Source organism: Rhipicephalus microplus, chromosome 9 (genome assembly GCF_043290135.1).
Source record: "Rhipicephalus microplus isolate Deutch F79 chromosome 9, USDA_Rmic, whole genome shotgun sequence".
Taxonomy (NCBI): domain Eukaryota; kingdom Metazoa; phylum Arthropoda; class Arachnida; order Ixodida; family Ixodidae; genus Rhipicephalus; species Rhipicephalus microplus.
In genome coordinates, this window is record NC_134708.1 from 12,156,148 (window position 1) to 12,169,381 (window position 13,234).

Genomic DNA, 13,234 nt, shown 5'->3' on the forward strand with positions numbered 1-13,234 from the left:
AAGTTTGTAGACCTTAAGAAAAAAGCTTTTAAAAATGTCTAATTTTGAGGCAGTTTAAAAAGAGTTACGTATTCCCAATTTTTTTTTCTCCGAAAGTAATGCAAGCAGCGTTTTAAAACTTGACACGTTTGAAGGATATATTGTGTTCATTAGGTACATTATTTATTGCTGCCGTAGGGCAAATGTAAATGTTTATATATTGCCTCAAATTCTCATATGCCAGGAGGAAAAAACCCATCTTCCATTCTTCTTAAAATCTCGTAAATAGACAACCGAAGGCTATCATACAGTAATATAGAAAAACATGTTGCATTATTTGTTTTCCATCCATCCATCCATCCATCCATCCATCCATCCATCCATCCATCCATCCATCCGTCCGTCCGTCCGTCCGTCCGTCCGTCCGTCCATCCATCCATCCATCCATCCATCCATCCATCCATCCATCCATCCATCCATCCATCCATCCATCCATCCATCCATCCATCCATCCATCCATCCATCCATCCATCCATCCATCCATCCATCGATCCATCCATCCATCCATCCATCCATCCATCCATCCATCCATCCATCCATCCATCCATCTGCCGGAGCTAACACGGGAAAGATCCAGCCCTGACAGCCTCCAGTTTTCGAACTGATTTTTTTTTATTATCGCGTTGCACCCGCCGCGCGGCCCAAATGCCAACTTCTTCTTCCTTCACGAGCGGCGCATTGAGACGCTACAGGGCTCCCCCCGTAGACCGAGAGCCGTAGGAATCACCAGAGGAGTCGCCCAGTGGACATGCTTGGATGTTGGCATTTGGACTTTAGATTGAAACCACGCGGCCGCGAGAGCGGCGATATACGCAGGTTTCAGTCGATCAGCAGCCACGACGTCTTCACGGCCATTGATGTCCAGCGTGAACGTCTTGGGTGTACGATGAAGTACGCGGAATGGGCCATCATAGGCTGATGTAAGTGGTGGCCGTATTTGGCCACGCCGAATGAAGACGTGATTTCAGTCATGCAGATCCTGACTGACGAAGACAGACTGGGGGTGTCGGTCGGCAGGAATCACAGGAGCAAGGTCTCGAAACGTGGTGCGCAGCTCTCGAATGTACGTGGAGGCATCGTGAGTGGAAGGTGGCGATGATGGCTCGAAGAATTCTCCTGGAAGACGCAGGGAAACGCCATAGACTAGTTCGGCTGATGAGCAGCTGAGATCCACTTTCAATGCTGATCGGATGCCTAGAAGTACGAAGGGGAGGTGGTCGAGCCAACGTTCCCTTGGCTGGTGAGCAGTGAGGGCAGCTTTCAATTGTCGATGAAGCCGTTCGACCATGCCATTGGCGGAAGGATGGTAGGCAGTTGTGTGGATGTGTCGAATGCCCAGGATATTGGCAAGTGCGGTGAAAAGGGCCGATTAAAACTGACGACCGCGATCAGTGGTGACGAAAGAAGGGCATCCAAAGCGCGACACCCAGCCGTTTGTGAAAGCCTTGACAACTGTTGGTGCTGAAATGTCGGAAATGGGAAACGCTTCCGGCCATCGGGTCAAGCGATCCACACATGTCAGCAGGTAACAGGCTCCTTGCGATGACGGAAGAGGACCGACGATGTCGAGATGCACGTGAGAAAACCTTGCGTCTGGAGGCCGAAACGGGGATGTTGCCATGACAGTGTGACGGTGAACTTCAGCGCGCTGGTACTCAAGGCAGGTTCGCACCCAGCGTCGGACATCAGCATTGATGCTTGGCCAAAGGAAACGAGATGTGACTAGTTTCTGGGTCGCACGAGTACCAGGATGGCTCATGTTGTGCAATTGATCAAAAATTGCACGACGAAAAGCTGAAGGCACGAAGGGCCGGGGGACACCAGTAGACGTTTCGCACGTTATTAATGAGGTAGAAAATAGAAGCGGGCACTCCATGAACGATAGAGACGTGGATGAAGAGCGATGACGATGCACCTCAGGATCGTTGCTTTGGGCAGCTGCTAGCTCTTCCATGTCTAGTGGTGGCTGGGTCGACAAGGCACCGATGCGGGATAGTGCATCAGCAGCAGCATTTTCCGGCCCATGTACGTGTCTGAGATCCACAGTGAACTCGGAAATCAAGCATAGTTGACGGATCTCCAGTGCAGTATAATTGCTGTGATTGCGATGGAAGGCAGACGTCAGGGGCTTGTGGTGTGTAACGACGTAAAAGTCCCGGCCCTCCAATAAATGACGAAAATGTTTGATGGCGAGGTATACCGCGAGGAGTTCTCGGGCAAATGTAATGTATTTTGTCTCTGGTGGCTTCAGTTTTTGCGAGAAAAACCCAAGGGGCTGCCAACAGGATACGTGCTGCTCGAGAACAGCGCCAACTTCCACGCTTGATGCATCGGTGATGAGACGAATTGGGGCATCAGGGACGGAATGTATGAGCATGGTAGCGTCTGCCACAGCCTTCTTGGCAGTGTCGAAGGCAGATGCAGCGTCCTTGGGTCACTGCAGTGGCGCAGCCGGGTCTTTCTTTTTAGCCAATAGGTCGGTCAAGGGCTTTAGGAATGTGGCGCACCTTGGAATAAAGTGGCGATGGAAGTTTAGTAGGCCCAGAAATTCTCGGAGTCTCTTCAGTGAAGTCGGGGGTGGAAAGTCTTGAATAGCCTTCACTTAGCTGGCGAGTGGTTGGATACCCTTTGGAGTGACAAGGTAGCCTAGGAACTCTATTGTAGAGACGCCGAAGAGGCACTTATTGGGATTAATTACGAAGCCGTAATCATCCAGGCGGTGGAACAGGGTGCGCAGGTGGGCTTCATGCTCAGGGCCGGATGAGCTTGCTACAAGGAGGTCATCAAGGTAGGCAAATACGAAATCAAGACCTCGCGTGACCTCGTTGATAGTGCACTGAAAGGTCTGGGCAGAGTTGCGCAATCCAAAAGGCATCCTCACATATTCAAACAGACCGAATGGGGTGGTGATGGCCGTCTTCGGAATGTCGGCGGGTTCTACAGGAATCTGATGGTAAGCCTTCATTAAGTCAATCTTAGAGAATATTGTGCACCCAGCCAAGTTTGATGTGAAATCCTGTATGTGAGGAAGTGGATAGAGGTCTGGTAAGGTGTGGGCATTGAGAGCGCGGTAATCTCCACATGGTCTCCAGTCACCAGGATCTTTCTTCGGCACCATGTGGAGTGGCGACGCCCAGTTGCTGGAGGAAGGCCGCACAATGCCGAGTTCAAGCATGTGCTCAAACTCACGGCGGGCGATGGCGAGGCGTTCTCCAGATAGTCGACGGGGTCGTGTAAAAACGGGAGGTCCAGTGGTCACAATGTGGTGAGTGATGGAATGCTTCACCGGTGACTCTCTGGTGTGCGGCTTCGTGATGCTGGGAAAGTCGTCGAGTATTTTTGCATACGGCGAAGCAGGTGTGATAGCTCGCAGTCCCGTTGGCGAGGAAGTACAGAGTACACCGTTGATGGAGAGGCGGGTGTTGAGATCAATGAGGCGATGAGCATGCATGTCCACAGCAAGGTTGAAAAAACTGAGGAAGTCAGCTCCAAGAACAGCTTGCGAGACGTCAGCGAGGATGAAAATGCAGCGGAACGTACGGCGTAGTCCAAGGTCAAGTGTAAGAGAGCGTTGGCCGTATGTGCGAATGGCGGAATTGTTGATCGCTTGGAGTGGGCAGGTCTGTTCGTTGCGACGGCGATCTGCACATGAGGCCGGGATGACGCTAACCTGGGCTCCTGTGTCGACTAGGAAGCAAGCGCCAGTGATCTTATCAGAAACATAGAAAAGGCGGCATGACTTTCGACCAGTACCACTTGCCGCCGTCAGTGGCCGGTCGTCGCATTTCCCGACCAGGAGCATGGGCGAGTGCATTTGCGAGCAGAGGCACCGAATCGGCGGTGGTATCAGCACACGGTTGAGGATGAAACGTCCAGCGGCGCGTCGGGTGGCCGAAGTTCCGGAGAACGTGGGGGCGTCGAGGAGCCACTGTGTATCTGGAACCTGGATGACGCTCGACGATGCGCAGGTACAAAGTCATCGAGGCGCCGGACAAGGGCGTTCAAACGGTTCTCGATGCTCGCGAGCGCCGGGTCTGCAGCGGTGGCCGGTGGCGGTGCGGTAACGGCGTTGAGGCTATGTGCCCGCGAGTAGTCCACCACTCGGTCAGCCATTTCAGCGAGTGTGTCTAGTGGGACATCTCCTGCAGCAACGAGGACCGGGACCATGCTCTGCGGTAAGCGCTGGAGGAACAACTCACGTAACAGCTTCTCCTCTTGAGGGGCGGAGGGGCCGCCAAGGAGCTGGCGCATGCGTCACAGGAGCTGTGATTGGCGACGGTCACCGAGCTCTGTAGCCGTGATGAGCTGTTGGAGTCTGCTGTGTTCGGACTCAGACTTGCGGGAAATGATAGCTGCCTTCAACGTGTCGTAGGGATGATAAAATATCAGCTAAGTCGTCGGCTACGTCCGGAGGTAAGCAGGATACCAGATGCCAGTGCCTGGTCTGTTGGCTGGTGATTTGCCGTAGACGGAAGTGCGCCTCAACCTGCAGAAACCATGTGCTGGGGCTGTTGGGCCAAAATGGTGGCAGATTGACATGTTGGATCGCAGCGACTGCAGCACCGCTAGGTTTGACGTCTTCTTGGGCATCAGGACCGGTAGGATTGGTGGCAGAGCCGGCGGGATCCACGCAGGATGATCGGGGCTTTGTGTTCTTTATCGGGTCACCATTAACTGTCGGAGCTAACACGGGAAAGATCCAGCCCTGACAGCGTTCAGTTTTCGAACGGTTTTTTTTTATTATCGCGTTGCACCCGCCACGCGGCCCAAATGCCAACTTCTTCCTTGACGAGCGGCGCATCGAGACGCTACACATCCATCCGTCCATCCATCCATCCGTCCGTCCGTCCGTCCGTCCACCCACCCACCCACCCACCCACCCACCCACCCACCCACCCACCCACCCATCCATCCATCCATCCATCCATCCATCCATCCATCCATCCATCCATCCATCCATCCATCCATCCATCCATCCATCCATCCATCCATCCATCTTGCTTTCAGCTTTTTCTGTGTGCCCTGCGGAGCGAGGGCCTCTTCCAATGATCTCCAACTTTAACGCATTCTTTGTGAGATGCTCTGTATTTATACGTCCTAGCTTCAAGATCTCGTCGCTCTAGCTCACCATTGGCTAGCTGTCCTTCGCATAAAAAAATCACCGTGTCCAACCATGTGCCCGAAACAGCAGTTTGCTTCAGGTTATGTACGACTTCCTGCTACCACAAATACGGAACCTCTTTCAAAATAACATAATCGTGTTCTGCAGACTTATACGCTCCTAAAAGAATGTGCCTTGGAATCTCTAAAACGCTTTTTATATTGCGTCATTACCGACCCTCCCGTGAGATTTTCCGTCACCGTTCCTCCTGAAGCGTAAAAAAATTGAATGACTGGAAAGGTAACTGCAAGAAATGCGTTGTAATTCGTTCTCATAATCTGAAGTCATCACTGGCGTCGTTTATCTCCCAGAAGCAGGAAAGGCTAAGTGGTCCTTTAAAGTAAGACGCTGAGTGGTTTCTCGCATAACTAATGGCTGCAGGAAGCGGTTTCCATATCTTTAGTTCTTTGTGTAGTATTACTTTAGCATGGCAGAAAGGTTTTTAAATTGAAAGCATATCCCCCATTTTACCAAGATGAAAGGAAAAGAAAAAGACAGCAGTGATGTAAACTGGGACATAAGGCTGGCAAATGAAGTTATATTGAGGAGAAACTTTAAAATTGAAATTATGTAATTTTTATGCGAGAGTACACTGGGACGCTGTGGCGCACTTTACAGGAGGAGCTAGACGTTCCTGGATGCATTATGCTAATATTGCGTAACGCCCGTTACAGCAACGACTTATTGCTAACTTGAAGGATGTCCGTAATCTGCTGGCTTAGCTTTGGATAATAGCCGTTAGTTTGGACGAGCGTAAGTTACTACTGGTTAGTGTTGAACATACCCTTCGTGAAGGGGAGACAGTTTAGGGGGTAGATGAGATTAAGAAATCTGCTGGCAGAAAGGGGGCGCAGGATGCACAGACCCGAGTTGACTGGCGGAATATAAGAGTGACCTTTGCACTTCAGTGCGTGCAGTAAGAATGGTGTTAATGATAATGAGTGTTGAGCAATACAATGCTAAGCCGGATTTGAGGCAGGTTACTTTGACCTAACTAGTACGCCTGTGCAAGAGAGGTAGGGCAGGGGTAGAGGACTCCTAATCTTTTAAGACGGTGCCAAGCGAGCGCCATATTTTTACTCAGAAGGATCTATGCTGTCATTGTTTTAAGTGCCATGGATGTTTTGACAAAAACGCCAGGCCTGCGTGGAAGGCACAGCAGTCACAGCAAAGCTAGAAGAGTGGCTTTTCCGAGCCCTTTCTAAACATTCGTTGGGTAACTGCTGCAAGCACACTTGTTTGGTACCCACTACGACATTACTAATAAAAATTTTAAGGTAGTAGGCTGGCATTCGCTATGCTATTTCTCGTGACTCATCTGAGAAGCGTGGTATCCGCTTTAACTATTATGAGGAATTTTGTGCCAACTGTTCATGCAGTGGCTGACGACGATGGGGAATCATGCCTGAAGTGGGTATGCGCCACAGTTAAATAGCTGAACGAAAACAAGCTTTTGTAATGGGTTAGAGCATTGAACGATTCACTCGTTACGCTGTTCTTATTGTGCGACGACTGGTTGTTCTATCGCTGTTTTAAAACGCTTTATCAGTCGTATTAACGCGATAGCTTTCCCGACATCAAGCCTGCATAAGGCAAGCTTGCCAACAGATCCCAAGAACCGGCATGGCTCAGTGGTAGAATACTGGGCTGGCACCCAGTGGACCCCACTTAGAGCTGCACTGTGTCATTGGTACTACGTTTTTTCCCCCTAAATTGGCGTGATGAACACCAGCGGCGGCGGACAACTACAGCGCTGTGAAAGAAAGACCCGAGTTGTGCTTTCATAACAGCTTTCGCTGTATTATTAGTCAGTATATTCTCTGATGTCGCATTCTGCGAACTGATCTCTTTTTTGGTTCACCCAGAAAAACTGGAAAAATGTAAAACCAGTGATAGCAGTACAGAGAAATACCGTGAAACGTTTTTCTCAACGGAAAGCCCAGTTTATGCGGAATTACAAAGGTTATTATTGTTACGCTTGCTTGCTTTGGACCCCTGTTTTTCTTAGGCTGCTGTTTTCCGTAAGGTGAATGTTGTCGACTAGAATGTCGGGTCTTATGACTGGCTAGCACGTTCTCTTGCCAACATATTGTAAAATAGTTTACATGATGAGAAATGCTCCGACTATCCTGTGATCAGTCACTGAATAATAATAATAATAATAATAATAATAATAATAATAATAATAATAATAATAATAATAATAATAATAATAATAATAATAATAATAATAATAATAATAATAATAATAATAATAAAAACAATGGGGTTTCACCTTTCAAAACTATGATGACATTGTGAGGGAAACACTTTAGAAGGGCTGCGAAATTTAGACAACCTGGCATTCTTTCACTGCTCTTAAATCCCAGTGAATTGTCCTCAAATACTTCTGACAGCATTGAACATGCAGCTGCAGCCTCCAGCATTTGATGTCGTGAACACCAGGTCAATAGTTAAGCGTTATAAAAACCACACTCTCGTGGTGGGGGTTCATCTTTCTAATTGTAAATGCACAACAGTGCGTCGATTTTTTGCAGCTCCTTTGTTGGTAGTTTCTGTCTCTTTAGCCTTTTGTTCGAAGGCCTTCGCTGCTTTAGTACGTAACAGCGATGAACGCGCATGCTGGCTTGCCCGAGCAAATCTCCCGGAAAGTGAATCAGAGCTGCGAGAGACCAGGCCATTATCCGACTCGCTGGAAGCGGAAACGTAGGAAAAAGAAAAGCTTGACTCCATACAAGCAAAACAATATTCATCGAAGCACAACACACAAGAGTAACAGTGACCTAGGCGGTCATGGTTCACACTCAATTTTCTGCACCAACGGCCGCACCATGTGATGGCTTCTCTGACCTCTTCGTTACGGGGCACAGATTTCATAAATGACCAGAGAAAGGGGCACGAACTAATGGTTCACGTCGGCTTTTCAACTACGGACAATTCGTTACGGCTTACTACCTACTTCAAGAACAGTGAGCCCTTTCTTTATCTTGACGTTGTTGGCTTGGAGGGGTGATCGGGAAGACATGCTCGACATATTCTTTTAGTAAAGCGAACCTCTTAAGGGCACTCACTATACGGTTTTTATGGGTGCCGGGTAGTGACGGCATGGTATAGTTATACAATATAGGCAAACGCTTATATAATAAACGACAGCACTGCTTGCAGAACACCTAGAAGATACTGTATATGAGGAAATGCTCAGCCGGGCGCCAGCAACCACGATGTATTGTCACTACGAAAAGCTAGCGACGCAGCTTGCATTAAAATCTACAAAACTTTTGTCCGTCCAGTTTATCAAAACACGCAGCTGGTATCAGTACGGCAACTGCAGTATACAGGAACACGGCATGTTACGGAGAAGGCTTCATCGATTGCGCCCAGCTCTAGGATGGTGAAACGTTCGATAAGAAAGCTTTTGTTTGGCCACACATGCCACACACTCGAATAGCCACGAAGAGCAAACAAAAACACTGTGCTATATGATGTGCTAGTACTGTATATTGGCGTCTATTATTTGTGGAAAGCGAGTAGTCGTAACCCTACAATATAAAGGTTTCAGCCACGACACCATCAGCAAACCTGGATAATGTGAATACATCCGCATAATTCATGCAAGATAGCTTTCACTTAGGACACTTCACTTACACCGTGGACAAAAGTGGCACGTAAACAACGACGCTTCTTTCTCATGTAATGGCATTGATGACTCCCTGACATATTTTGTGCAATATTGCCTGACTGAAGCTCCTAATAAAGCTCTCGATCTTGTCAAAACAATTTTTTTACAATTTACAATTTAGCACAACAGTATTAGTATAAACAAAGTATTTACAATCAAATATACGGGCATATATGGTGATGTTAACAAATTGAACATAACCCTCTGCGCACAGTCGAACAGTTATATAATGGTCAACATAACAATCACATACTCAACACAGCAGTCAATAGTCTCATAATTAAGAACTGTCACGTATATATATAAAAAACTGATTTGCACTAATATCCGCCAATATGCCACTGTATTCAAGGAAAAGTTTCAACGCAAATAATTCATCAAGGTTGACAATCAACGTTTATGGTGTAATAAGAAGCTTATTGGTCGCGGCCAGAGTGTCCAATCATCAAGTGGTAACGCGGAAAATGCCGTGACACATTTGTTGTCATAATTTCTTTATCCGCACGCCCATACGAAATCGCACACGCCACACATACTGCAGACAGCGGAAGATGCTGGAAAGAACGCATGAACACCCAAGATGCAGACGGTACGAAATATTGAAGCGTGCTTGGATATGCACTGCCTGTAAGTGGTTTATTGAAGATCATTCAAGTTTATTCAAGTTTATTCGTTATTATTACATGCACGAAAAAAAACGGGTTACATAATACATACAACATCAGGAGGTCAAAAAGCACGAGACTGTCAAGGGGACCTCCAATAATTAGTCACGTACATAAAGGGTAACTTCAGCGAAAAGAGCGAAAAATTGAAAACGCAAACAAAACAGAGCAATCTATACTAAAAAAGAGAAATATATATACCATAGTAGTTTATACAAAGCCTAACAATTACCAATACAGAAGTGTGAAGTGATGATGAAAATACATTTATTACAGACGAACAAAAGGTTGATTAGAAAATACGTTTTTCGTTTTGTTTTTAAAAGATTGCAGTGACCAAGATGAAGAGTTAGTATGAAGAGTTATGCTATTCCAAACATGAGTATTATAGATGCGAGCTGTAAATCTGCCATAGTTCGATCTTTTTTTGGGCAAATGAAAATTAACTTGCTCTGAAAACCTGGCATTATTGTTATTGAAAAGCAGACAGTGAGGAATACTATCTAATGATGTTTCACGATGAATAAGACGGTATGTGATGAGGGATATTCTGTGATAAAACAGCTCTTGAATCGGTAGAATGCGCAGCTGTTGATAGGTGGGCATGGAATGGGAACGGAATGGGCTATATGTCATCAGTTTTGTCGCCTTGTTTGAAGGTGTTGAAGCGGTTGGAGATAAATGGCGTAAGTGCTGCCCCATGATGAAAGGGGTGATTGCCAGTAAACTTAATGCGGCGAAACCCGGTTGTACAAATACAGATATTTTGTTCACGCGTGTGTCTTGTGTGTGCGTGTGTCACAGCCACATTGAATCCTGCAGCGTGTTTTTAGTTTTGTATTTATTTTATGACCCAGGATTGAGGGAGTGCGCGTGAACACAGGTGAACACAGCTACAAAAATGTGCCAACTTAGAGTGGAAAATACATTATAACTATTTAAAATGCTTGATTTTTTTCTTTACATAATCGCAAGTATACAAGTATCTTAATTACTAATACCAAGAAAAGGCTATCTTCTGATCCAGTGTTGAAAATGAAAACAGACACGTCAGGTGAATAATTTTAGAGCACAATATTGTCTACTAAATCCCATAATTTGTAATATAAAACATTTTTATAAAATACAGTATAAATAATCAGGCTATTTTAGAGATGCTGCTTGTCAAGAAAAGAGAGTTTGCAGCACTGCTCAAGATTGATTGATATTGATATGTGTGGTTTAACGTCCCGAAAGCACCATATGATTATGAGAGACGCCGTAGGGGAGGGCTACGGAAATTTTTACCACATGAGGTTCTTTAACGTGCACCCAAATCTGAGCACATGGGCCTACAGCACGGGATAAAATATTTCAAATTTTCGTGCCACTAAACTCAATTACTCTTCTGTCGTATACTTCATAGCGCTTTTGGTAAGCCGATGGGTAGCAAAATATAAATTTTATTCCGGTTAACTTCCCTGCCTTTCATTCAACCTTATTCTCTCTCTGGTAAGCAGATGTTACTTGACGTCTATTGGTGCACACTGCTATTAACTGAAATTGATACTATTTTTTCATTACATGGTGCTTCAACTAAAACAGAGGCTGGGTTAGGAAAATGTCATGAGTGTATCACCATCATTGTTTGCATTACTAACTTTTTTTTCAGGGATACTTTCTTTGGTCTTTGTGGAAGTTGTAGGTATATGTAAGTATGCCCCATGACTGAACAAAAACTATATGACTATGGAAAAACGCATAGTAGAAAAATTTGAGTACTTCTCGACAGAAATATTGCCTTCCTTTGTTTTGGTAGTAACAACTGATGGGACCTACTTGCATGAGTAATGAATAAACATCTCCTGTTGTTTGTGTTGGTCGAATGTTACGACCACATGTTTAAACAAAACAACTTATTGAATTGGGACATTATTCAAGCTAATGTTTATTTGATAAATGTCAACTTTATTTCACCTTACACTGAAAAGAAGATATTTTGTTTTGTTGACATCGAAAGTTGATTTTTTTACTGAAAACCACAAAAAAATTCCTCAACTGGGCAATCACATATGCTTGCAGTGCACAATGTCCTACAAATAGCAAAGTTGCGTAATAAGAATGCCTCACAAGGCTTCAGTTACAAAAATAATGAGGGAAGTGATTGATTTACAAGGAGGATAACGCGTATACCTTGCTGGTAGCCCCCGTCACTACGTAAAGACAATTCTTTTTTTTTTCTGCTAACGTTAAGGATTCTTGGACAATCAGTGGTTGCGCAGAAAGACTTCAATGCAATGAAAATGTCACGCGTGTTTTTTTTTCTAGGAAACAACCCTTGCAGCATTTTCTCGAGGCATTTGGTCTTCCATATCTATCACAAGCATATACTGCCTTGCCCAAGCATGTCATTGACCGCTACACAAAGAACTTACAAGAGGTATCAACATCTTATGCAGTAAGGGCAAGAACGGCATGAATATTTCAGCACCTGCCGTGCTGAGGTGAATGCGCTGAGACGAAGAAGCGAGTGAGCCTTCTTAACTTGTGCCATGTACTTTCTTACATTTCGCGTCATTTTTAGCACTGAACGTCATAAGCCTTCTTCCTGCGCACACAAGGATCGCACAGGCCTCGCCCTGTAATATAAACAAATGTAGAACGTAATTTAATAATTCAGTGTCAGAGTTTGTTTGTACTCCTCATTACGTGTGCATACCAGAGGAACGCCTTGATTAGGCTGGGCCGGGCGAATAAATCACAATATTTCGGCATACGGCTTCTCGGGAATATTATCGTCCCCTGGCGGTGACAACTTGCCGCATTCAGCAGGATTATTTCTCGCGCCAACTATACATAGCCTACCCAACAAAAAAAGCCACTTCGATAGTGGCTTTTTTTATTCTAAAGAATGTCAGGAAATGTTACCGAGCGTTAAGAGAACGCAGCTTTCAAAAACACTTTATGTTATAGCCTCCGAGAGGGTAACGTATAACCGTGAAGTTAAACGGGTATTAGCTTCAAAATGCTTTAGTACATTGTTTTTTTAGTGCGTTGAACGTTAGTTTCCATGCAATGAGGTCAGTATTTCGGACAAGAGAAATTATCAGACAGCTCGTCAAGTGTTGGAAGCTTTTTATATTATTTTGTAGGGTTAGAAAATGCTTAGAAAATGCAGTGGTAAGCGCGAGCGCATCCTGCAAAACTAATTACAGTGTGTTTTAAAAGTCAGTATTGGTTTCTACAGTGCCCTGAAGTCACAAACACAATGTTAGTTTTCGTCGCGTGCTCGTGCAAGATATCGCGATGTTCGCACTGTCACTTTGCACCGCGTCTCCGTTGATGAAGCGCAAACGGCCTTTTTGAAAGCATTGGCCTCGGACGCCATCACAACTGGTAAGACAGCTGCGTGAACTCCCTAGAATTAGCATTGTATTATGAAGTCAAGCTCGTAGCTTTATCAAGAGCTGTGGCCGGGAGAAATTGAATTTAATTGGTGGAACTTGGAAGACGCTTGCCTTGCCTCCAAGAGCAGAATGCGATAGCGCAATTGCACTCTGAGCGCACCGCTTTCTCAACTGAGCGCCTGGCTTCGGTTCTCGGTGCAAGCCTTAACCATGCCGCATGGAAACGACCACTTGTGCGCCTAACTTTGGACATTTAAACTGTCCCTGAGTGCCTATTGCAAGTCAGGTTGCGCAGTGCCCATTA

At 45.7% G+C, this 13,234-nt stretch overlaps 1 protein-coding gene across 2 annotated transcripts in view; it reads right to left on the reverse strand.

Annotated features, from left to right (window-relative positions):
• LOC119163474 (uncharacterized) overlaps window positions 1-13,234 on the reverse strand; it is a 403,044-nt gene that overhangs the window by 98,547 nt on the left and 291,263 nt on the right. The gene's annotated exons all lie outside the window — the stretch shown is intronic.